This window comes from Lathyrus oleraceus, chromosome 4 (genome assembly GCF_024323335.1).
Source record: "Lathyrus oleraceus cultivar Zhongwan6 chromosome 4, CAAS_Psat_ZW6_1.0, whole genome shotgun sequence".
NCBI classification, from domain to species: domain Eukaryota; kingdom Viridiplantae; phylum Streptophyta; class Magnoliopsida; order Fabales; family Fabaceae; genus Lathyrus; species Lathyrus oleraceus.
The window spans coordinates 454569250-454593987 of NC_066582.1; positions in this window are offsets into that span (position 1 = coordinate 454569250).

The following is a 24738-nucleotide window of genomic DNA, read 5'->3' on the forward strand; positions in this document are numbered from 1 at the left end:
GTTGTGGATTGGGTTTTGGACGAACGACGTCACTACGCAATCTACCGGATGCTCGACCTTTGGAGACTTACTCGCCTGTAGTAGAAGGAGTAAACGTGTGTTATGGAGAAGAAAAATCAATGAAGGGTTTGTTTGCATTGTAGGAACGCGCATGCAAAAGGGTAATGAGGATAAGACCTCATAGCTCTTAACCCTGGACAAAGGAACCTGCATAAAGTAAACACAAAAACATTGCCTCCTATCGAGGTCTTCCAGCTAGGAAAGCAGTAAAATGCGGGAAAAATGTAAAAGTACCACGCGGATAAAGATCCGAAGTAACAGCAATTAGAGGAATGGGAAACCCTGAGATCCTTCCAAGCTAACATCATCAAAGAAAGTGGGTCAGTACAGGTAATCGGAATGAACCTCCAGGGGTTATCCCACAAATAAAGTGGGAAACCACGCAAGTTATCCCTGCAAAAGTCATGTGAGCCCTCACAAAAACTCAACAAAAGGGTTAGTGAAACACCATAAGCATTTTTTTCATGGATAACAGTATGGTTTCAGAAACCTCAAACCCTATGGCATACACTCAAAAATTAAACGGTTAAACATTCAAGGCATTGTTTATACATTCATATACATATTAAACCCATGGGCAAAAACCTAATGAAATTCATCCATCATACCTCATATATTCAGATGATCCAAATTAAGAGCATAAAGGTAATGGGAATAAGGGCAAACCTGATTGGAGAGCTTGATTGATGTGAGGCAGAGGTGATTCTATGTAGTTGAGTTCCCTTCAGGGTTTGGAGGCTGCTCTGAACTCCGTTAGGTCTTCTCTCACTATCTTTTTCCTCAGGGTTTTGTTCCAAGGAAACCTCAGAGTGTTTTTGCTTCTCTCCTTTTTCTCAAGTGAAGCCTTGGTATTTATAGACTGAATTTCATGGTTTTGTAGGCTCAAATGAGAGAGACCCAAGTCCAAAATTTTTTATTATATTTTATTTATTTTTTTATTATTATTTTTATTTATTTATTTTTTTTTGTAAAAAAAATTTTTTTTTTTCGTTTTTTTTTTCATTTTTTTTATCGGATCTAATTCTGATTGACATGATGAAATGCAATATGAAATGAATGCATGAATGAGGAGGGCAAATTTTGGGGTGTTACAATGCCCATTCGTAAGGATCACTAAAGGAGATCTGACATTAGTATGGTGAAGCAGTGATACATCAATTGTCCATAGGTTACGCAATTGAGATCGTTCAAGTTCTATATATGATATAAATAATCCTAATGCAAAATACGGTATATATGATATATTGTTTCTGTTTCGTTCATTCAAACACTTAATGGTTGTTTTCATTTGAGCGATCAATGGTCATTTGCTTTCGGAATCCGACATTAGTATGGTGAAGCAATGACATATTGATCAATCATACTGAATCAACAATTGAGGTGTGTTTGACGTTCTGAAATTGGTGCATTAGGGTTAGTGACGGCACAAGGGTTGTGCTTTCAAAGAGTTGTGAATTGAGGGCTTGTTGGATCACGTCTGTTGACTATTTCAAAGCGCTGATTTTGGCTGCGTGACGTTTGTCATGGGCCTGTGACGGTTGTAACAAGCTGAACGTGACGGTCGTAACATGCTTTGTGACGGTCGTCACATTCATAGAGTCTGAATTCTCGGTTTTTCTGTTTTGTGACTGCGCAAGAGTTGTGTTGATGCAAAAACGACGTCGATTTTAAATGAATTGTTCATTAAAATTTTCGGCGCGGGGCGGGCAGCGTATGCTGACCGGGCAGCGGAACCCCCGTTCCCGCTGACCGGGCAGCGGATCCCTGGCTAACTCTGCGTAGTGTGATCGGTCGCCGAAATTTAATTTGGTTTTAATTAATTAAAAGAATTAAAATTAATAATAATAATATGTTTATTATTATTGTCTTGTGGTGATCGGTTATGGCCTTAGTTTTCCTTTATTTTGTTTTGGGATTTTAAAATACGACCTGCGTGTCGTGCCTCTCTTTTAATCTCTTAATATAACTTCTTTTCTCATCTCACTCCCTCGTATGTAAAACGAGTTTCTTTTATGTAATGTAATGTTATGAAGAAAGAGAAGAATTCAATATCAAAGGAGGACAACCTTGAAGATCTTGCTTGGAGAAGCTTAGATCGTTATTAGGTTAGCTTAGGTTCTCTCATTGGCTTGGGAGAACAATTGCGCTAGGGGCCATAACTGTTTCAGTATGTATGTTAATGCATGTGAATGTATGTTGATGCATGTGAATGTATGTTGATGCATGTGAGAGACGATTTATATGATAAATAAGCAGGTGAGATCAGAATAATTGCAAATTCCCTCTAATTAAATATTAAGTTTATGCTTTCCAAGTTTTAGTACTCATCAAGACTAATATCAGATAATGTAGGTTTCGCCTACGCGAGGTGCATGTTCTATATTAGTAAGGTGCGATGGAATAATTGCAATATCCAATTGTTAAAACAATGGGTCAAACTTAACTAAACAAATTATAATAAGATTATGTATGTTTAGAAGCAAGAGTTGGAAATGATCCATGTGATGGATTGGAATAAGGAGTTATTCACCCAACTAAAATATTCGAGAGTTGTATTAGATACAATTGGAAGGAGTTCCTACCTAAATAACCTAGTTTTGTGTAATCCGCCTACGCAGACTTAAAACAAAGTAAAATGTGGATCTCGACCCACTAGAAAATCTTCCAACGGGATTTTCCGAATCAAATGGTGAGGGTCATTTTTTTTGAGTAAAATAGTGGGAGCATATTTAATTAAAGGCCTAATTAAATATGTTATTGATACTTTCATTATTTTCATGTAGATTACCATGACAACAAACACCTCTAACAATATTTTGCGATCAATCTTTGACAAGGAAAAATTGTCTGGGACAAATTTTCTAGATTGGCACCGAAATCTGAGGATTGTCCTCAAACATGATAGAAAGCTGTATGTCTTGGAGAAACCTGTTCCTGAAGAGGAACCTCCTAGTTCTGCACCTAAGGCAGAAAGAGATGCTTATAAGAAGCATGTCGATGATGCCAATGAAACTGCTCGTCTCATGCTAGCTACCATGAACTCAGAGTTGCAAAAGCAACATGAGAACATGGCAGCGTTCGATATGATCGAACACCTGAAGATGCTCTATCAAGAGCAAGCAAGGCATGAAAGGTTTGAAGTTTCAAAAGCCCTTTTTCAAGGCAAGTTAGCTGAGGGAGCCCATGTAGGTCCCCATGTGCTCAAGATGATTGGGCATGTGGAAAACCTTGAAAGGTTAGGTTTTCCCCTCGGAAAGGAACTTGCGATTGATTTGATATTGCAATCGTTGCTAGATAAATTCAGTCAATTTGTCCTAAATTTCAATATGAATGATATGGACAAATCTCTTCCTGAATTGCTAGCCATGTTAAGAACTGCTGAGCAGAATCTGAAGTCAAAAGGGAAGTCCACTCTGATGATCGGAAATGGAAAGAGACAGAACAAAAGACCCACCAAGCAGGGTGATAAAGGGAAGGGCAAGGAAGTTGCCAAACCCAGACCCACAGTTGCTGCTTTGAAGCCTAGTGGAGGAATAGCAAAGGCAGACACCTGCTTCCATTGTGGTAAGATCGGACACTAGAAGAGAAACTTCCCAAAGTACCTGGAAGATATGAAGAATGGAGTAGAGACTTCAACTTCAGGTATTTTTGTTATTCAAATTAATTTATCTACTTCTGCATCATGGGTATTAGATACTGGATGCGGTTCTCACATTTGTACAAATGTCCAGGGGCTAAAAAGGAGTAGAGATTTGGCAAAAGGTGAAGTTGACCTACGAGTTGGCAATGGAGCAAAGGTTGCTGCTTTAGCCGTAGGAACTTATGTATTGACTTTACCTAGTGGTTTAATAATTCAGTTAGAGAACTGTTATTATGTACCTGCAATTAGCAGGAATGTTATTTTTGTTTCTTGTTTGGACAAGTTTGGTTTTTCATTTATAATAAAGAACAATTGTTGCTCAATTTATTTGAATGATATATTCTATGCTACTGCACAAACGAACAATGGACTATATGTCCTTGATCTTGAAATGCCTATTTATAACATTAATACTAAAAGGATGAAACCTAATTAGTTAAATCCAACTTACCTTTGGCATTGTCGATTAGGCCACATAAATGAGAAACGCATTTCCAAACTCCATAAAGATGGACTCTTGGACTCTTTTGATTATGAATCATATGAGACATGTAGATCTTGTTTAATTGGAAAGATGACAAAGTCTCCATTCACAGGAAAAGGTGAAAGAGCTAATGATCTTTTGGCTCTCATACATACTGATGTATGTGGACCACTGAACATACCAGCCAGAGGAAGTTTTCAGTACTTCATCACATTTACTGATGATTTAAGTAAATATGGTTATTGTAGCGGGGTATTCGTTACCTTTAGATTTATTAACTAAATCAAAAGTAAATCATATAATTCGAGTCACCACCGCACTTCTATTTATCCAAAGGAAAGGTTAGAAAGCGAACAAAAACTGAGAAGTTTTATCAAATCAAAAACTAATAAAAATGTCAGAGATCTGGCTAAGGGGGTTGGTTATGCAATGGGAAGGTTTTAAGCACCCAAAACATCCTTAGTACTCTAAGGGAGCCCTTTTTGCAAAATTGTATGGTAGGCTGGTATTTGTGAAAATATTTGTGCAAACGAGATTGGGGAGATGAGAAAAGAATATACAAATTATTTACAATTTTGTTATTTGAATGGATAAACCTCGTAGTTCGGGGATGAGAAAAGAATATACAAATGAATATACAATTTTGTTATTTGGGGAGATGAGAAAAGAATATACAAATTTTGTTATTTACAAATTAACTTGCCTACGTACCATCACAAAAGGTAGGATCAAAACCTCGTAGTTCGGGGTAAAAATCTCAAAATAAGTTGGTGAATTGATTTGACAAAAGCCTTAAGGTCTTTTGTTATCAAAGGGAGAAAACTCAACCTAAACCACAATCCACCATGTGAGGAGAGCTTCAACATACTAGTGAGGGATCCACCCTATAATAAGTATGGAAGACTTATAGTCCAATCACTAAGGATAAGGTGAGGTTTACATCAACCACTATGATAACTCAAACCTAATAGCTAATGTTTATGAAAAGCTTTGGCAAAGGTGGCCATTGGAACCACAAAAGAATTTGAAGTGAGTTGGATTTACCAATTAGAAGTATTCATAAAAGGAAGTCAAAGTTGACTTAAGGTTCAATTCAAAATAAGTGTTATGAAAAGAGTTTGAAAAATCAAAGGCATAGTGCCTAAGTTTCTAATTTTGAAAACAATGTCAATGTTTGCACAAAATAAGTTTGGCTTGGGTTAGAGTGGAGAGAAGAAGAGAAGGGCTAGGTCCTAAACATACAAAGATGAGAGATAAGAAATAAAACCCTTGGAGTTCCTTTCTTGAGATCATTAAGATGATTCAACAACTCCTTTCCCTTTGGACTTAGCAAGCAATAAGCAATTAACTCAAGCAATCAAGCAAATATTCAATCAAGCTCCTAGGATCCTCCAATTGGACTTGTCTCTCCTATCTTGGATGCTCATGACAATGGTCCTTCTAAATAGCTCAAGTTTGGGATCCCTACCACACAAGAACAAACAAATCAAAAAGTTCCACAATGCAACAACAAGAATGGAGAAGAGTGAGTTTAGATTAGGGGTCCTTTCAATTCAACTTTCAAGATTTAAGCATTCTAAAGGCATGAGGCCTAGTTGCTCTTCAACAAATTTAGCATTCTAAAGGCATGAGGCCTAGTTGCTCTTCAACAAATTTAGCATTCTAAAGGCATGAGGCCTAGTTGCTCTTAAAACTCCATTAAGCATAGGTAAGGTCCTAATTCTAAGTCCTTTCTCCTTTTTGCATTGGGTTCACACAAACAGAAACAAAACAAGCACAAGGCAAAAGTATATACACAATAATGTGCTCAAGTGAGCAAAAGGCAAATGGCATAAACATAAACATGAGCTCAAATGAGCAACGGGAAAAGACAATATGAATAAATGAGCAAGAAATTAAATTGCGTTAAAGTAAATTGCAAGAATTAGATGCTTGAATTAAAAGTTAGTAATTAGTAGTTAGTATTAGTATGCCATAAGGCAATTTAGCGCTATGTTAAGCAATACTTAAGTGGACTAATGTAGTAGTCACACCTATCTGAGGCCGGTCAATAAAACTATAGGAAAATAAACATAAGTTAGAGATCATGACTAGTAAGCCAAGCTCCTACAACTTGTCATGCCAAAAGAAAAGAAGAATGACCTTGTATGGATTTCAGGTTCTTTGCTTGACCAAGAAGCAACCTATCTTGGACACAAAGCAATTCACTTGATCTTTGATCAAGATGAATTTGATTTGGATCAAAGAAGGTTAAGCCCCTCATATGTCAAGGCTAACCACAAATCATTAACTCATTGGTCAAAAGAAAAAAGATGAAGAAAGGAGATGAAGATAGAATGTACAAATGGGAATTCAAATGACATAATCAAAGCATATTAATCAAACATGAATGGAATCAACATCAATCAATGGTAAACAGAAGTGAAATGAAGCTTAAAGGTCAAGAAAGGTCAAACATATTTTTTGTATTTTTGGAATTAAAATAATACATAAAATAAAATGAACAAATAAAGGTCAAACTTCAAATCCAATTCAAATCAACTTGGATAAGTCCAATTAGATCATCATAAGTCTAACATGGTCAAACAAGGTTTGACAAATTTTCTCAACATTTTTTGAAAACAGAAACTATTTTTAAACAATTAAAAATGGAGAAAAATAACATATATGAACTAAAATCTCAAATAAATCTCAAATCAATTAAGAAATTGATGAGATATTTTTCATAGATTCATCATCATCCAAAGATGTTAAGAAAATATTTTTGGCATTTTTGAATATCAAATGGTATTTTAAATGAATTAAAAACTATCAGAAATGAAATAATTCACAAAAAATATTAAATGGAATCACAAAAATAATTAAAAATCATTTTATGAAACTAGAATTTAAGAGAAATTTTTTGCAATTGGTCCCATATTTTTGTGATTCCAAATAAAGAAGTTATGAATTTTTGAAAATAAATGGAATAAAAGAAATTAAATCAGAAATTAAAAAAAAATCCAGAGGCGTCAGATCCAACCTCATTAATTGACGTGGACCATCAGAAGGCCAGGAAGTGCGCGCTCATCATACACCTTGGTCAAACGCGTGGTACGCAGCATTAAATGAAGTCATAACATTCCAAGGCTAGGATTAGATCTGGGAACCATCATCCAACGACCATGGCTTGGACGCGTGAGGACGATGGTGGAAACCACCGTCTTCTCCAGTGAGAAGGCTCAGTCCGGCCACTAGTTGCAGGTTTTACAACCTCAACTATAACACACGATCTATACACCAAATGAAAGCTGGGGTGATGTACATCACCCCTGTGACCTTAGTTTTTGCTCAAGATTCTTATGGAAGAAGAAATCTGAGGTTGAAAAACTAGGTGTTCAATCTGAAGTTCACCAATTCATAAAATTAAAGCCACCACTGGCTTGCCTCTCAAATGAGGACAGAAATGCAAACCAACACAAGCAATGCATAATATTCAGTGAGATTCGAAGCAAAACAGTTATGGTGAAAACCTCTGAAGTACAGCTTTTGTGAGCTTGATCCAATCCAATCCTTGATTGCAGCTTGATCTTGAAGTGAGAATGAAGCAAGGCTAAGGAATTAAAAGCGAGAGATCAACCAGGAAAGTTGAAATTTAAGCTTGAAAAGAGAAGTGAAATTTCAGAATTCCTTTGGTGAGAGGGTGGGAAATGATTTCTGCAGAGATTCATGCGCCTTCCGGTTGAGATTCAAGTGAGGTAATGCCTTCTATTTATAGATGGAGCTGATGCAAGGAGGTGGAAAACTCGTATGTGCATGAAGTTGGATCCTCCATGCATGGGCCTGTACAGGCGCATGTGAGGCCCAAAATCAATTGGTTTTGCATGCTAAACTCAAATGAAACAAGTTTGGACGTGCAGATGGCAAGGCAATGGATTGTGCATGAAGATTTAACATGAAATGCATAAATGGTCACAAAACTTCATCTCTTCGAAAATCCAAATTGGAAAATCCAAACATAAGCATGTGGGTAATGGTTGGAAAGGTCTTGACACAAGGAACAAAAGTTATGTTGAACAAAAATCCATTTGGAGTTTGGAAAATTGTGAAAACTGGCCATGAAGTTCAATGTACAAAACATGTATTTGAGAAATTTGCCAAAATGGACCAACTTCAAGCCCTTCTTTTTCAATGATGAAAGTCTCAAATGACAAAACCTTTAACATAGAAGTTGTATATATTTTCAAGAAAATCAATTTGGACTTAAATTTTGCATCATTTGGATTTTTGATGAGAAAGTTATGGGCACTTGAAGTTGGACTTTTTCAAGATTCAATGGCTTTGGTCCAAAGTGACCTATAATGTTTTGTATTATCACATGTGTTTATTTTAGGATTATGAAATTTTGTCCAACATAACATTTGAAGTAGACATCTTAAAATTTCCAATTCACTTGGTATCACCTCAAAATCATAAGAAATGAAGGAGTTAGGTCCTTGGGAAGTTGACCCAAAATTAGGGTTTCAGTCAAAAGGACCTATAATGTTTTGAAATGAATGATGACCTTCCAAGTTTCAAATGAAATTTTTATGAACATGAAAGTTGTTCATATGGTTCTTAAGAACAGTTTTTCTCTTAGGGTCATCATCATTTGACAAACACATAAAACGTTAGGTCTCAGTGGATTTCAAAATAGTTAGATGAATTGACTGGTCAACTTCTCAAGTCCAAACTTCCAATCTTGATGAATAAATGATTGAGGATACTCACATAGGATAATATATGCATAAAATGATGAATTAAAGAACTTACCTTGATTGTATTTGATCATAGGTTGAGGTTTCTTCATGAGCAAGGCACAGTCAATGCACAATTGGATTAGGGTTTCCTTGGGAAACAATCCTCAAGCCCTTTGGTTTATCTTGACCAAATTGACAAATTGAGATACTTGGGAGGCATATATGATGATTGAGAGCTTTGTGGACCATTGTCATGCTTGCTTTCATCTTCATCTAGCCACATCAATGAGCATAGGGGCCTCCTAGGAGCCTTGGATCACATGACTGCTTGAGCTTCAAAACAAACAAAGTTAGTGACATATTTTTGTGCTTTTGGTTAGTAAACAAAGTAAGAAAATAAATAATATACAATTCAATCATGCTTGGTGATCTCAAACTAACTCACACAAGTCCCAACCCTAGGGTAAAGGAGCCAAGATGCTATGATCCTTGAGGCAAATGCAATGAGCAATGATATGATGCCATGAAGAAATTCAAGAATCACAAAGCATTGATACACCTATGGAGGAATTAGAGCAGGAAACACAAGTAGTTGTGGAAGAGTAACCTGCTCAAGTAGAACAAGACCAACGTAGGTCAGGCAGGATACGTCACCTACCTGAGAGATATGGATATCTCATAACTGATCAAGGTGATGTATTACTCATGGATCAAGATGAGCATGTGACCTACCAAGAGGCCATAACTGGTCTCGAGTCTGAGAAGTGGCTAGAAGCCATGAAATATGAAATGGATTCCATGTACACAAACCAGGTTTCGACCTTGGTAGAGCCTCCTGTAGGAGTTAACCCTGTAGGATGCAAGTGGGTCTTCAAAAAGAAGACGGACATGGATGGTAAGGTACATACCTATAAGGCAAGACTGGTTGCAAAAGGATATAAACAAATTCATGGGGTTGACTATGATGAAACCTTTTCACCAGTTGTAATGCTTAAATCTGTTCAGATTTTACTTGCTATCGTTGCATATCATGATTATGAAATATGGCAGATGGATGTCAAAACTGCTTTCCTTAATGGGAATATTCTTAAGGATGTGTACATGACACAGCCTGAAGGATTTGACATACCAGAAGAAGCCCAAAAGATATGTAAGTTGCAAATATCAATCTATGGATTAAAGCAAGCTTCCAAAAGCTGGAATCTTCGTTTTGATGAAATAGTAAAACAATATGGATTCATCAAGAACGAAGATGAGCCTTGTGTCTACAAGAAGGTTAGTGGGAGCATGATCGTTTTCCTGGTATTATATGTAGATGACATATTACTCATTGGAAACGATGTCCCTACCTTGCAACAAGTAAAGTCTTGGTTGGGGAAATGCTTTTCTATGAAGGACCTAGGTGAAGCAACCTATATATTAGGAATCAGAATCTATAGAGATAGATCATAAAACCTGCTTGGCCTAACTCAGAGTACATACATAGACAAAGTGTTGAGACGCTTTAATATGCATGATTCCAAGAAAGGATTCATACCTATGCAACATGGCTTGTGTCTATCAAAAAAACAATCCTCTTCAACTAAGGAAGAAAAGGATCGCATGAATAAGATTCCATATGCATCTGCAATAGGATCTATCATGTATGCCATGTTATGTACTCGACCAGATGTCTCATATGCTTTGAGTGCAACGAGTAGATACCAATCTGATTCTGGTGATGCTCATTGGGTAGCTGTCAAGAATATCCTTAAGTATCTGAGAAGGACTAAGGACTCATTCTTGATATATGGAGGTCAGAAAGAGCTGGCTGTAATTGGATACACCGATACTAGCTTCCAGACAGATAAGGATGACTTTAGATCACAATCTGGTTATGTGTTTTGCTTAAATGGTGGCACTGTGAGCTGGAAAAGTTCAAAGCAAGATACAGTTGCTGATTCTACAACCGAGGCCGAGTATATTGCTGCCTCAAGTGCAACAAAGGAAGCTGTTTGGATCAAAAAGTTCACCAGTGAACTTGGCATAGTTCCTAGCATTGTGGATCCCATTGGTCTCTATTGTGATAACAATGGTGCTATCGCATAAGCTAAGGAGCCTAGATCTCACCAACGATCCAAACACATACTTAAGCGTTATCACCTTATTCGAGAGATAATAGATAGAGGAGATGTGAAAATATGCAGAGTACCTACACTTGACAATATTGCTGACCCACTGACAAAGCCTCTTGCACAGTAGAAGCATGATGTTCATACTAGATCTATGGGCATTAGGGGTATGCCTGATTGGCTCTAGTGCTAGTGGGAGATTGTTGGTGTAAGCCCTAGAGGCCAATACTTTTGGTACTTGTATCGAATTATTTATTAATAATAAAAGGCTTTTTCTTTATTATGTTTGTTTAATAAAGTCCCTAGAATAGCTAGTCCGTTTAATGTATCAAGTATGACTTAATCATGAGATCACATTAAACATAAGGACACTATTCTTAAAGTATCCTTAGTCGAGCTTTATTGTGAAGTGGTATAACATTAAAGCATAAAGACTATTATGTATATAGACTGATGATCACATCTCATGGATCATGGATAAGGAGTTATCAAGTCTTAAACATAAGTATGAATATTAAGAGTAATATTTACACTGGATTTACCCGCTATGAGAATACTATATAAAATGTTATGCAAAGTGTCATAAGTTATTCTCATGGTGATAATGGTGTATACCACCCTTCGACCTGAAACTACTATGGACCCTAGATGTAGAGTCGAGTGCCTTATTGCTTATCAAACGTTGTTCGTAACTGGATGACCATAAAGACAGTTGATGGGTATTCCACGAAGCATGCTAAGGGACATGAGTGACCTAGATGGAATTTGCCCATCCTGCGTAACAGGATAAATGTCTATGGGACCAATATTAAACTGGACAAGGATGACACGGTCTATGCCTTGTGTTCAATATAGACATAAGGGCAAAAGGGTAATTGTACACATAAGTATTATCACAAAAGGATTTGTCAAATCACATGACATTTTCGTGTCTTGGGTAGCAGTGTTGTGTTGCTAGATACCGCTCACTGTTTATTATGTTAAATACGTGATTTAAGATAATTGCCAATGCCGCGAAAACCTACAGGGTCACACACAAAGGACGGATTGATGAAAGATAGAGTAACTAAGAAACACCGTAAGGTACGGTGCACTTAAGTGAATTGTAGAACATCGTAAGGTATGGTGTACTTAAGTAGAATACGAAATATGGTAAGGTACCACGCACTTAAGTGATTTAGGCATATTATAAGATATGGGCCGCATACACTTAAGTGGGCTTTTTAGCTTATCGCCCACACAAGTGGTTCTATAAATAGAACCCTTGTGCAGAAGCATTTGGGCAGTTGCATTTTCGTTTCTCTCTCTCTCTCTCTCACTCAAAGCCTTCATTCGTAGCAGCTAGCATTAAGATTGAAGGAATCCGTTCGTGTGGACTGAGTAGAGGCGTTGTCATCGTTCAACGTTCATGATTGCTCCGTAGATCTGCATCAAAGGTTACAATCGCCACAAGAGGTAACAATTCTATCACTGATCATGCCCATTCGTAAGGATCACTAAAGGAGAAATTTTAAATTCTGTTGCGTTTTGGATCGCCATTCTCCTTCAATAGATCCATGATTATATGAATATAAGTAGTGATTGATATAGGTATCTTTATAACTGAGTTTAAAACCATGAAATATTTTTGGTGATGATTTCATGGTCGTTTTTTGGGTTTGAGAAGATGAAAATCATGCTGGAAGTTTCAGAAAAATAGAAACTTTTTGGTAGCACATTTGTGCACGGTTTTGATCATAACTTTCAACTCGTAAATCATTTTGGGATGAGGTTTGAAGTGTTGGATATCTGAAACAAAGGGAAATAACTTTGTTTTAGAGGTAAAATATTTTTGGTGATGATTTAATATCCGTTTTTGGCGTTGGAGAAGATGAAAATCGTTTTGGAAATTTCATAAAATAGTAACTTTTTGGTAACGCCTTCATGTACGGTTTTGATCATAACTTTCAACTCGTAAATCATTTTGGGACGGGGTTTGAAGCGTTGGGTATCTGAAATAGACGACTATAGCTTTGTTTCAGAGATAAAATATTTTTAACAATTTTATCAGAGGTTAGTAGTAGGTGGGAAATAAATGTATGATGTGACGAATATGGATGAGGTCTGTGTTGACAAATTATTTGATGTGTTGTGAATGATTGGGATGACATGTTTGATTATATTGGTGGTAGTTCAAAAGGGTAGATTACGTTATGCATGGTTGCAATTGTATGATCGATTACGGATCATTAAGTATTATTATAATTGTTGTATTAATTTTATTATTACCATGCCATACATTCATTGTTATTATGTTGAAGAAGATAAGTTATAGGACCGAAGGGGGGCGAAAGAATTTTTTGGAAATCATAAGGGGGAATTCGGGATTTCGAAGGGGAAATCGGGTTCATAAGAACAACCAAATATTGTATTGGTACCACATACATATGAGTCGTTGTCGTTGTCATGAGTCACATAGCATGAATAAAATATGTGTGAAATATGACTATGTGTGATGATGGTGTTGTTGTATGTGATGTTGATGATAATTCGGGCGTGAGAATGTGATATGTTATTATGCACGATTGTGTAGATGTTGTACTCTATTTTAGATTCTATGGTGTTATTATTGAAATGAATTCCCATCCCTTTTGTTTGAATGTTGTCTTTACATGAACATCATGCAGATACTCAAGAGTATAGACGCTGTTGTAAGTGGAAGTTAGCTCCTGGAGCCATTTCTTGTAGTTTATTCGTGTTAGCTTTGGTTATGCTCTGATATGTAACACTATGGGGTGAATTATTTATTTTGTGTTGAAATTTCCTGAGAGATAATGCATGCTCTCGTATTTGTTTTATGTTTTGGTGTGATAGCACTTGGAGAAGACTCACGAGTCGGTGCTTTTAATTTTGTTATGAAAACTATTATGAGATTTTAAATTGGTGTGTTTTTTATTATGATTCCACTACAAAGTTATTCAGATGAGTTGGATGTCGTGTAAACATGTTAAGTGCAAATGTATGCAGTAAAATGTTTTGTTGTAACCCGTGTTACGGAGAAAACTATGATTGTTGTGAGTGACACCTAAGTGATTTTATTTCGTTAATTAAATTCTTTGATAATTATGCATGGGTTTTTAGGGTGTTACAATCTTTAATACAAGATTTAGAGGTATGGTTTAATTTTAGCAATAGATTTATTTTGAATCCTTTCCTTGAGAAGTTGAAATTGTGATTTATATAAAGTAAAGATTTTATTTGAAATGTTCAAGATTCAGAATTATGTCATGAGGACAGATGTCGAACCGGATGTTCCAACATGTGTGCAACATCTGGCACTTGTCAGCAGGTTATGATTGTGGTTATTTTGAGCCTAATTTCTATATGTTTACAAGATGATTGGGTTTTATCTTTTAGCAATGTGTTATTTGGATTTGTTTGTTAAAGATTGAACGTGATCAATTCAATTTAATTGAGATTCAAATTTGAATTTCAATCAAAATAAATCAAATATTTTTAGAGGTTGTTAAGAAACAAATTAAAGATAATCTCCTATATTTCTGGACGAGATCAAATCTGCATATGCTCATTGGAAAAAGCCCAAAAGAAACATTGCTATTTAAGGAGACTTAAGTCTTTCCTGAGAGGGTGTGCAAGTATTGAAGATTCCTTGTGTTATGGTTTATCTTTTGAGTCTCTGTTCTGTTTGTGCACCAGTCTAGCACTCTCATTCATATCTTAAAGCATATAGTTTGGTTTGTTTAATTGAGTTTTAAATTAACATTGGTCATTCAGTTTATTATTGCTGATCACCAGAGTTGGTAATTGAGAGAAAGTGAGAGAGGGTTCTCATATTTAGGGGGAGTCCTAAATAGAAATACACCGAGGGTAAAATTAAAAAGAGGAACATTCAATAAGGGTCTTTTTCATATAAGACACTTTTACTAAATCTATTAAATAGTGGATTTTCTTTCTTAGATAGAGTGCAAACGTAGATGTTATTTGCACTAAACTGGATTAATAATACTTTTTTTGTTCTTTGCTGCTTTAATTATTATTTGCTATCTATCTTCCAAACAGTTATTTTCTCATATACAATGTCTCTGACATCATGTCTGACATGTGTCCCCAAAATCTCTCATCTGTCATAAAATAGTTGTACATGTTATCCTAAGCATCTGGTCCAACATTTGTCCATGCTCGAACTGAATTATAGTCAAAATCTCCATTTGGTTTGTTAGTTGTGTAACACCCTTCTAAAATACCCCAATAATTAATTAAAACAACAAATATATACATCAGAGTAAGGTGCAATTAAGGGTGTCACACAAACACTTCACACCATTCACCATAATAACTGTCATGCTCTTTTATTAATTCAAAACATAAGGCATTTGCACAATACGCAGCGGATAGAAATCAAATCAATCATGCAAAACATGTAACACATTACATGTAAAATTATTCAACAAGGTAAAACATCCCGTCCCGATGTTACATCTATCAGAGCATGACCCACTAAGGAGACTACACTAGACTCCAAGCACTAGCTTCTACTCAATCACTGCTCGTTACCTGAAAAATAGTTGTAAGGGTGAGTTCCTCAATCGATATAAAAAGCATTATAAAATATCATGTAATGCTAAGTAAATAACACATTAATCACCCTAATCATATCACACATTCAGTAACGGCACATCAACTCAAATATCATACTCAATACCAACACAATTCATACTCATACTCAATGCCAACACAAACACACGTATAATATTGGAATACATCCATTCATATTATACGCCATACATACATTATGCAACGAGACTCCATGCATGCGGTACCGACTATTCGTGAACATATAGTTCAACCTCACCGATCAAATCCAGATACGGCTACCAAGCCCACTAGTCCCACTCATTTGAGACCTAGTGACTCACTCACTAATTCCTCACCATGGGAATTAGCTACCACCCCAAGGGCTATGCTATGCACGCTAATCACTTAGCATGCAAACATCAACAACAATCCACAATGATTTACTCACTAATTCCTCACCATGGGAATTAGCTACCACCATAAAGGCCACAATATGCATGCTAATTCACCTAGCAATGCAACATCATCACCAACAATCCACAATGGACATATGCTCACACTCTAAGCCACAAAACAGTCCATTCACCAACACATGCATAATATATACATTCACAACATTATACATATTTTCACACATCATCAGCATATTTATCACATAATCATATCATGTCATGCCAATTAATCAATCACAGTATTAGCACACTCTACTAATACCTATACTACTCAAAACAACGGAAATTGATCCCTACTATATCACATACCGATATAGGCCAACCGTCAAATATGTACACAACATTTAAATACCAATTTTCCCACTTTTCAACAGTGTTAACCGGTTAACGCCCTGGGTTAACCGGTTAACGCAGACCAAAACACGCTTCCTGGCAAAACTTAACAGTGTTAACCGGTTAACGCCCCGGGTTAACCGGTTAACGCAAGCAAAACAACAATATTTCATAATTCACAACAGTGTTAACCGGTTAACACCCTGGGTTAACCGGTTAACGCAAGACAGAAAGTTGTTCATGCGCTAACACAAAGCAGAATGCAGAATTCTCCGCATTTTCCGCCGTTGGAGGACTTCCGGACCTCCGATTCCAATTCCGTAAAAAGCTATACGTTCGGAAAATCACTACCCATCCAATTACAGATTCAATTACAGCTTTAACATAGTTTATTCATCACAATTTTTCAGCACTCATCATCCCAATTAGGGTCAATTCAACGGTTTATCACTACCCATTACATGTTAACCCATAATACCCATTAAACGACGATAAACCCCCCTTACCTGAGTTAATCCGGCGAATCTTTAAGCTTCAAGCTTTTCTCTTCTCCAACCTTCTTTCTCTTGCTCTGTCTCTTTGCCCTTTTCCTCTTTTCAGCTGCTTCTCTGTTTTTCACGTGAAACCCTTTCTTTACCAAATGGGACTCTTTTTCTTATTTCCAACTTATATATATTTTCCAATAATTATTATTCCAATAATAATAATAATAATCCAATAATTCCAATTATTTAATTAAATTAATAAATATATTATTAACTTAAATTAAATAATCATCTTATTTCTATCGGGGTGTTACAACTCTCCCCCACTAAAAGAGTTTTCGTCCTCGAAAACATACCTCAAGCGAATAACTCTGGATAAGACTCCTTCATCTGACTCTCAAGTTCCCAAGTCACATTGCCACCTGCTGGTCCTCCCCAAGCTACCTTTACCAAAGCAATCTCTTTACCCCGCAACTGCTTCAACTCTCGATCCTCGATCCTCATAGGTGATGTTTCAACAGTCAGGTTATCTCTCACCTGTACATCATCTATTTGGACTACATGCGACGGATCAGGAATGTACCTCCTCAACTGAGACACATGAAAAACCTCATGCAAATTCGCAAGTGACGGCGGTAAAGCGATACGATAGGCTACTTCCCCTATCCTCTCCAAAATCTGATAAGGGCCAATAAATCGAGGTGTCAACTTCTTCGACTTCAAAGCTCGACCAACACCAGTTATCGGAGTAACACGAAGAAACACATGATCTCCCTCTTGAAACTCAAGTGACTTCCTCCTCTTGTCGTGATAACTCTTCTGACGACTCTGAGCAATTCTCATCTTCTCCTGAATCATCTTAATCTTTTCCGTAGTTTGTTGAACAATCTCCGGTCCAACCACAACACTCTCACCGGACTCATACCAACATAAAGGTGTCCGACATCTCCTACCATACAAAGCTTCAAACGGTGCCATACCAATGCTCGAATGAAAACTATTGTTGTAGGTAAACTCAATCAAAGGTAAATAACAATCCCAAGCACCTCCCTTTTCCAAAACACAAGCCCTCAAAAGATCCTCCAGTGACTGAATCGTCCTCTCAGTCTGACCATCAGTCTGCGGATGATATGCAGAACTCAATCTCAGCTTAGTTCCCAAAGCCCTCTGCAAACCTTCCCAGAACTTCGATGTAAATCTAGGATCTCTGTCCGAAACAATACTCGACGGAATACCATGCAAACTTACAATTTTCTCAATATACAACTCAGCTAATCTCTCTAATGGATAATCCATTCTGATCGGAATAAAATGAGCCGATTTTGTCAATCTGTCAACAATCACCCAAATAGCTTCAAAATTCTTAATTGTCCTCGGTAAACCAGAAACAAAATCCATACTGATACTATCCCACTTCCATTCTGGAATAGCCAACGGTTGCATTAGCCCAGACGGCTTCTGATGCTCAATCTTTGACTTCTGACAAGTCAAACAAGAATAAACAAAACTCGCAATTTCTCTTTTCATTCCCGGCCACGAAAATAACTTTTTCAAATCATGATACATCTTCGTAGCCCCAGGATGAATACTCAGGCCACTACGATGTCCTTCCTCAAGAATACTCTTCTTAAGTTCGGTAACATCCGGAATACACACCCGATTACCAAATTTCAAAACACCATTCTCATCAACTCTGAATTCACCACCTTGACCTTGATTCACTAGAGTCAACTTATCAACCAAAAGCACATCGGATTTCTGACCCTCTCTAATCTCATCCAGAATACCACTCGTTAACTTCAACATTCCCAATTTAACACTATTGTGAGTACTCTCACACACCAAACTCAAGTCTCTAAACTGCTCAATTAAATCCAATTCCTTAACCATTAACATAGACATATGCAATGATTTCCGGCTCAATGCATCAGCCACTACGTTTGCTTTACCCGGATGGTAATTCAACCCAAAGTCATAATCCTTCAGAAACTCTAACCATCTCCTCTGTCTCATATTCAGCTCTTTCTGATCAAACAAATACTTTAAACTTTTATGGTCACTGAAAACCTCAAATCTTGACCCGTACAAGTAATGCCTCCATAACTTCAGAACAAATACCACAGCTGCCAACTCTAAATCGTGTGTCGGATAGTTCCTCTCATGAACCTTCAGTTGTCTCGAAGCATAAGCCACAACTGCTTATTCTGCATTAACACACCACCTAAACCCAACAATGAAGCATCACAGTAAACCTCAAATAGTTCTGACGGACTCGGTAATATCAGAATAGGAGCAGTAGTTAACCTTCTCTTTAACTCTTGGAAACCTTCCTCACATTTTGAGTCCCAAACAAACGCTTGCCCCTTTCTAGTCAACATCGTCAACGGTAACGCCAACTTAGAAAATCCCTCAATGAACTTCCTATAATAACCAGCCAAACCAAGGAAACTTCGAATCTCAGCAACAGACTTCGGAGCTTCCCACTGAGATACCGCTTCTATCTTAGAAGGATCAACAGCAACACCACCTCTTGAAATCACATGACCAAGAAAACTAACCTCTTCTAACCAAAATTCACACTTAGACAGTTTAGCAAATAACTTCTTTTCCCGCAGAACTCCCAAAACCACTCTCAAATGTTCAGCATGCTCTTCTTCAGATTTCGAATACACCAAAATATCGTCAATAAACACCACAACAAACTTGTCTAGGTACGGGTGGAAAATCCTATTCATATACTCCATAAATACCCCAGGCGCATTAGTCACACCAAAAGGCATTACAGAATACTCATAATGTCCATACCTTGTTCTGAAAGCAGTCTTCTGAATATCCTCAGTTTTCACACGTATCTGATGATACCCCGATCTCAAATCTATTTTGCTGAACACCCTCGCACCAACCAACTGATCCATCAAATCATCAATCCTAGGCAAAGGATACCGATTCTTGATCGTCACTTTATTCAGTTGCCTGTAGTCCACACACAACCTCATAGTACCTTCTTTCTTCTTAACCAATAACACCGGTGCGCCCCACGGCGACACACTCGGACGAATAAATTTCTTATCCAACAGATCTTCCAACTGACTCTTCAATTCAGTTAACTCAACAGCAGACATACGGTACGGAGCCATCGACATCGGCCTAGTACCAGGTACCAAATCAATCGAGAACTCAACTTCACGCTCTGGCGGTAATTCATTCACTTCTTCAGGAAACACATCAGGAAAATCACACACCACAGCTAGATCGCAAATCACCAGTTTATCTTTAGCCTCCAAAGTCGCTAACAGCATAAACAACTCTGCCCCATCTGCTACTGCCTCATTCACCTGCCTTGCTGATAGAAACAAACTCTTTCCTTCCTCAATCTCAGGAAAGATCACAGTCTTATCAAAACAATTGATATAGACTCGGTTAAACACCAACCAGTTCATACCCAGAATAACGTCAACCTGCACTAGTGGAAGACACACTAGGTCCATCCCAAAGTCTCTACCAAAAATACTCAAAGGACAATTTAAACAAACTGAAGTAGTAGTCACTGAACCCTTCGCAAGAGTATCAATCACCATACTTCCATGCATCTCAGATATCTCTAACTTAAGTTTCACAGCACAATCCAAAGATATAAAGGAATGAGTCGCACCTGTGTCAATAATAGCTACAAGAGGAAAGCCATTAATATAACACGTACCTCGGATCAAACGATCATCTGCAAAAGTCTCAGAACCCGATAAAGCAAAGACCTTGCCTCCCGACTGGTTCTCTTTCTTCGGCTTAGGACACTGTGGACTGATATGACCCACTTCTCCACAGTTAAAACAAGTCACAGTCTTCGACCGACACTCTGCAGCCAAATGACCACCTTTTCCACACTTGAAACACTTCTTCTCATTACTGGTACACTCATGGATACGATGTCCAGCCTGACCACATCTGAAACACTTAGCAGGGGCACTGGAGTCTCCTCCACTAGGCCTCTTCATCCCACTCTGTCTCTGGAAACCTTTGCCAGCTGCGTACGGCTTCCCACGATCATTCTGATTCTTGCCTTTCCTATCAACCCTCTGCTGATAGCTCTCCGCTCTGGCCTTGGTATCCTGTTCAAAAATCCTGCAACAGTCAACCAAGTCGGAAAACACTCTAATTCGCTGATACCCAATAGCCTGCTTGATCTCGGGACGTAACCCGTTCTCAAACTTCACGCATTTTGAAAATTCCCCAGTAGCCTCATCATAGGGAGTGTAATACTTCGACAGCTCTGTGAACTTAGCAGCATACTCCGTAACAGACCGATTGCCCTGCTTCAATTCTAAGAACTCTATCTCTTTCTTTCCTCTAACATCCTCTGGAAAATACTTCCTCAGGAATCTCTCTCTGAACACAGCCCAAGTGATCTCAGCATTCCCAGCAGATTCCAACTCAGTGCGGGTAGCAACCCACCAATCATCTGCTTCTTCAGACAGCATATGCGTACCGAACCTGACCTTCTGGTTATCGGCACACTCAGTCACTCGGAAGATCCTCTCGATCTCCTTCAACCACTTCTGAGCACCATCTGGATCGTATGCTCCCTTGAACATTGGAGGATTGTTCTTCTGGAACTCACTCAGTTGACGAGCAGCTCCCATTCCCACAACATTCGGATTCCCTCCAAGTACTCCAGCTAGCATACCCAGAGCCTCAGCAATCGCAGCATCATCTCTATCTCTTCCAGCCATCTCTATTCTGAAAACCCAACAAGCTAAAACAATAAGTACGGATAGGGTTACACAACACCTATCTCATACAGGGAAACAGAATAATTACGACTCGACTCGACCAACTATGCTCTGATACCACTAATGTAACACCCTTCTAAAATACCCCAATAATTAATTAAAACAACAAATATATACATCAGAGTAAGGTGCAATTAAGGGTGTCACACAAACACTTCACACCATTCACCATAATAACTGTCATGCTCTTTTATTAATTCAAAACATAAGGCATTTGCACAATACGCAGCGGATAGAAATCAAATCAATCATGCAAAACATGTAACACATTACATGTAAAATTATTCAACAAGGTAAAACATCCCGTCCCGATGTTACATCTATCAGAGCATGACCCACTAAGGAGACTACACTAGACTCCAAGCACTAGCTTCTACTCAATCACTGCTCGTTACCTGAAAAATAGTTGTAAGGGTGAGTTCCTCAATCGATATAAAAAGCATTATAAAATATCATGTAATGCTAAGTAAATAACACATTAATCACCCTAATCATATCACACATTCAGTAACGGCACATCAACTCAAATATCATACTCAATACCAACACAATTCATACTCATACTCAATGCCAACACAAACACACGTATAATATTGGAATACATCCATTCATATTATATGCCATACATACATTATGCAATGAGACTCCATGCATGCGGTACCGACTATTCGTGAACATATAGTTCAACCTCACCGATCAAATCCAGATACGGCTACCAAGCCCACTAGTCCCACTCATTTGAGACCTAGTGACTCACTCACTAATTCCTCACCATGGGAATTAGCTACCACCCCAAGGGCTATGCTATGCACGCTAATCACCTAGCATGCAAACATCAACAACAATCCACAATGATTTACTCACTAATTCCTCACCATGGGAATTAGCTACCACCATAAAGGCCACAATATGCATGCTAATTCACCTAGCAATGCAACATCATCAACAACAATCCACAATGGACATATGCTCACACTCTAAGCCACAAAACAGTCCATTCACCAACACATGCATAATATATACATTCACAACATTATACATATTTTCACACATTATCAGCATATTTATCACATAATCATATCATGTCATGCCAATTAATCAATCACAGTATTAGCACACTCTACTAATACCTATACTACTCAAAACAACGGAAATTGATCCCTACTATATCACATACCGATACAGGCCAACCGTCAAATATGTACACAACATTTAAATACCAATTTTCCCACTTTTCAACAGTGTTAACCGGTTAACGCCCTGGGTTAACCGGTTAACGCAGACCAAAACACGCTTCCTGGCAAAACTTAACAGTGTTAACCGGTTAACGCCCTGGGTTAACCGGTTAACGCAAGCAAAACAGCAATATTTCATAATTCACAACAGTGTTAACCGGTTAACACCCTGGGTTAACCGGTTAACGCAAGACAGGAAGTTGTTCCTGCGCTAACACAAAGCAGAATGCAGAATTCTCCGCATTTTCCGCCGTTGGAGGACTTCCGGACCTCCGATTCCAATTCCGTAAAAAGCTATACTTTCGGAAAATCACTACCCATCCAATTACAGATTCAATTACAGCTTTAACATAGTTTATTCATCACAATTTTTCAGCACTCATCATCCCAATTAGGGTCAATTCAACGGTTTATCACTACCCATTACATGTTAACCCATAATACCCATTAAACGACGATAAACCCCCCTTACCTGAGTTAATCCGGCGAATCTTTAAGCTTCAAGCTTTTCTCTTCTCCAACCTTCTTTCTCTTGCTCTGTCTCTTTGCCCTTTTCCTCTTTTCAGCCGCTTCTCTGTTTTTCACGTGAAACCCTTTCTTTACCAAATGGGACTCTTTTTCTTATTTCCAACTTATATATATTTTCCAATAATTATTATTTCAATAATAATAATAATAATCCAATAATTCCAATTATTTAATTAAATTAATAAATATATTATTAACTTAAATTAAATAATCATCTTATTTCTATCGGGGTGTTACAAGTTGTGCCTGGTGTAAAAAGCTTTCATTTGGTTCTGAGATTAGCTTGGTATAAAATCTCGTGTTTGATTTGGAGGATAGCCACTTTAAACCCTAGTCTATTTGTAAAAGGTTCGTAGGTATAACCTGTGAAAAACTCACATCTTTAGTGGAAACTCTCAAAAAAAAATTATTGAGAAGAGGAGTAGGCCAAATGGTTTGGTCAAACCTCTATAAATATCTTTTTCATTTCTCTTATCCCTTATCTCTTTTTATTTATGTTGTTTACTTAGTTCTTGTATGCCTAAATCTGTTTTCTACACCGATTTTGTTTTCTTTACTTATTTTGTTACTTTGTTTAAGTTGAAAAATTGTTTTCACAATTCTTTTTATCAAATGTTTTTAATTGGACATCTTTTTTCAAACCCATACAACTCACCCCATCTTGTGTTTGGTGTCACTTGTCCAACAGAATTCATCATCATATAGTCTTTAAGATTGTAGTTCATTAGAATTAAATCACTCCATCCTTTTCATGGCCTTGTGCTTGAGGGAGTATGGACTGAGATGATTTTATTGGACCTAAAAAGGGATGGTCCATGATAAAACAACCTGAATAAGGCGTAGTAATGTTGGGGCAAGCGCCAGAGGCAAGATTAGTTAATTTGAGTGAACTCTAGTTCGTTCAATTGGGCTTGAATCTGCCCATCTGAACTAAAATACGTGATATGTTTTACTTAACATGTGTAACATGTGAAATGTTTGAGGAATAACGATTAGGAGATATCAGTCAAAAGGACAAAATCACCTCCCCACAATTTGAGGAAGAACTAGTCTCCCATTATTCACATTTTTTCTCTTTTCAATTTTTAGAATTTATTTAAAATGATTAATATGTATTTTGTCCTTGCCGTATGTGTGAACTTCAAAAAACACTCTATTTTAGTCTCTTTAAAGACCCGGTTATAACTCTTTTTTTCTTTGGATATTAAAACATATTAAAATCACAAAATTTGATTCCAATGAGATTTGAAATGAAGATCCTTCACTAGGAGATGCAATGTCTATCCAATGGACTACACGTTTTTGTTTTTTAATCATTTCCTTCATATAT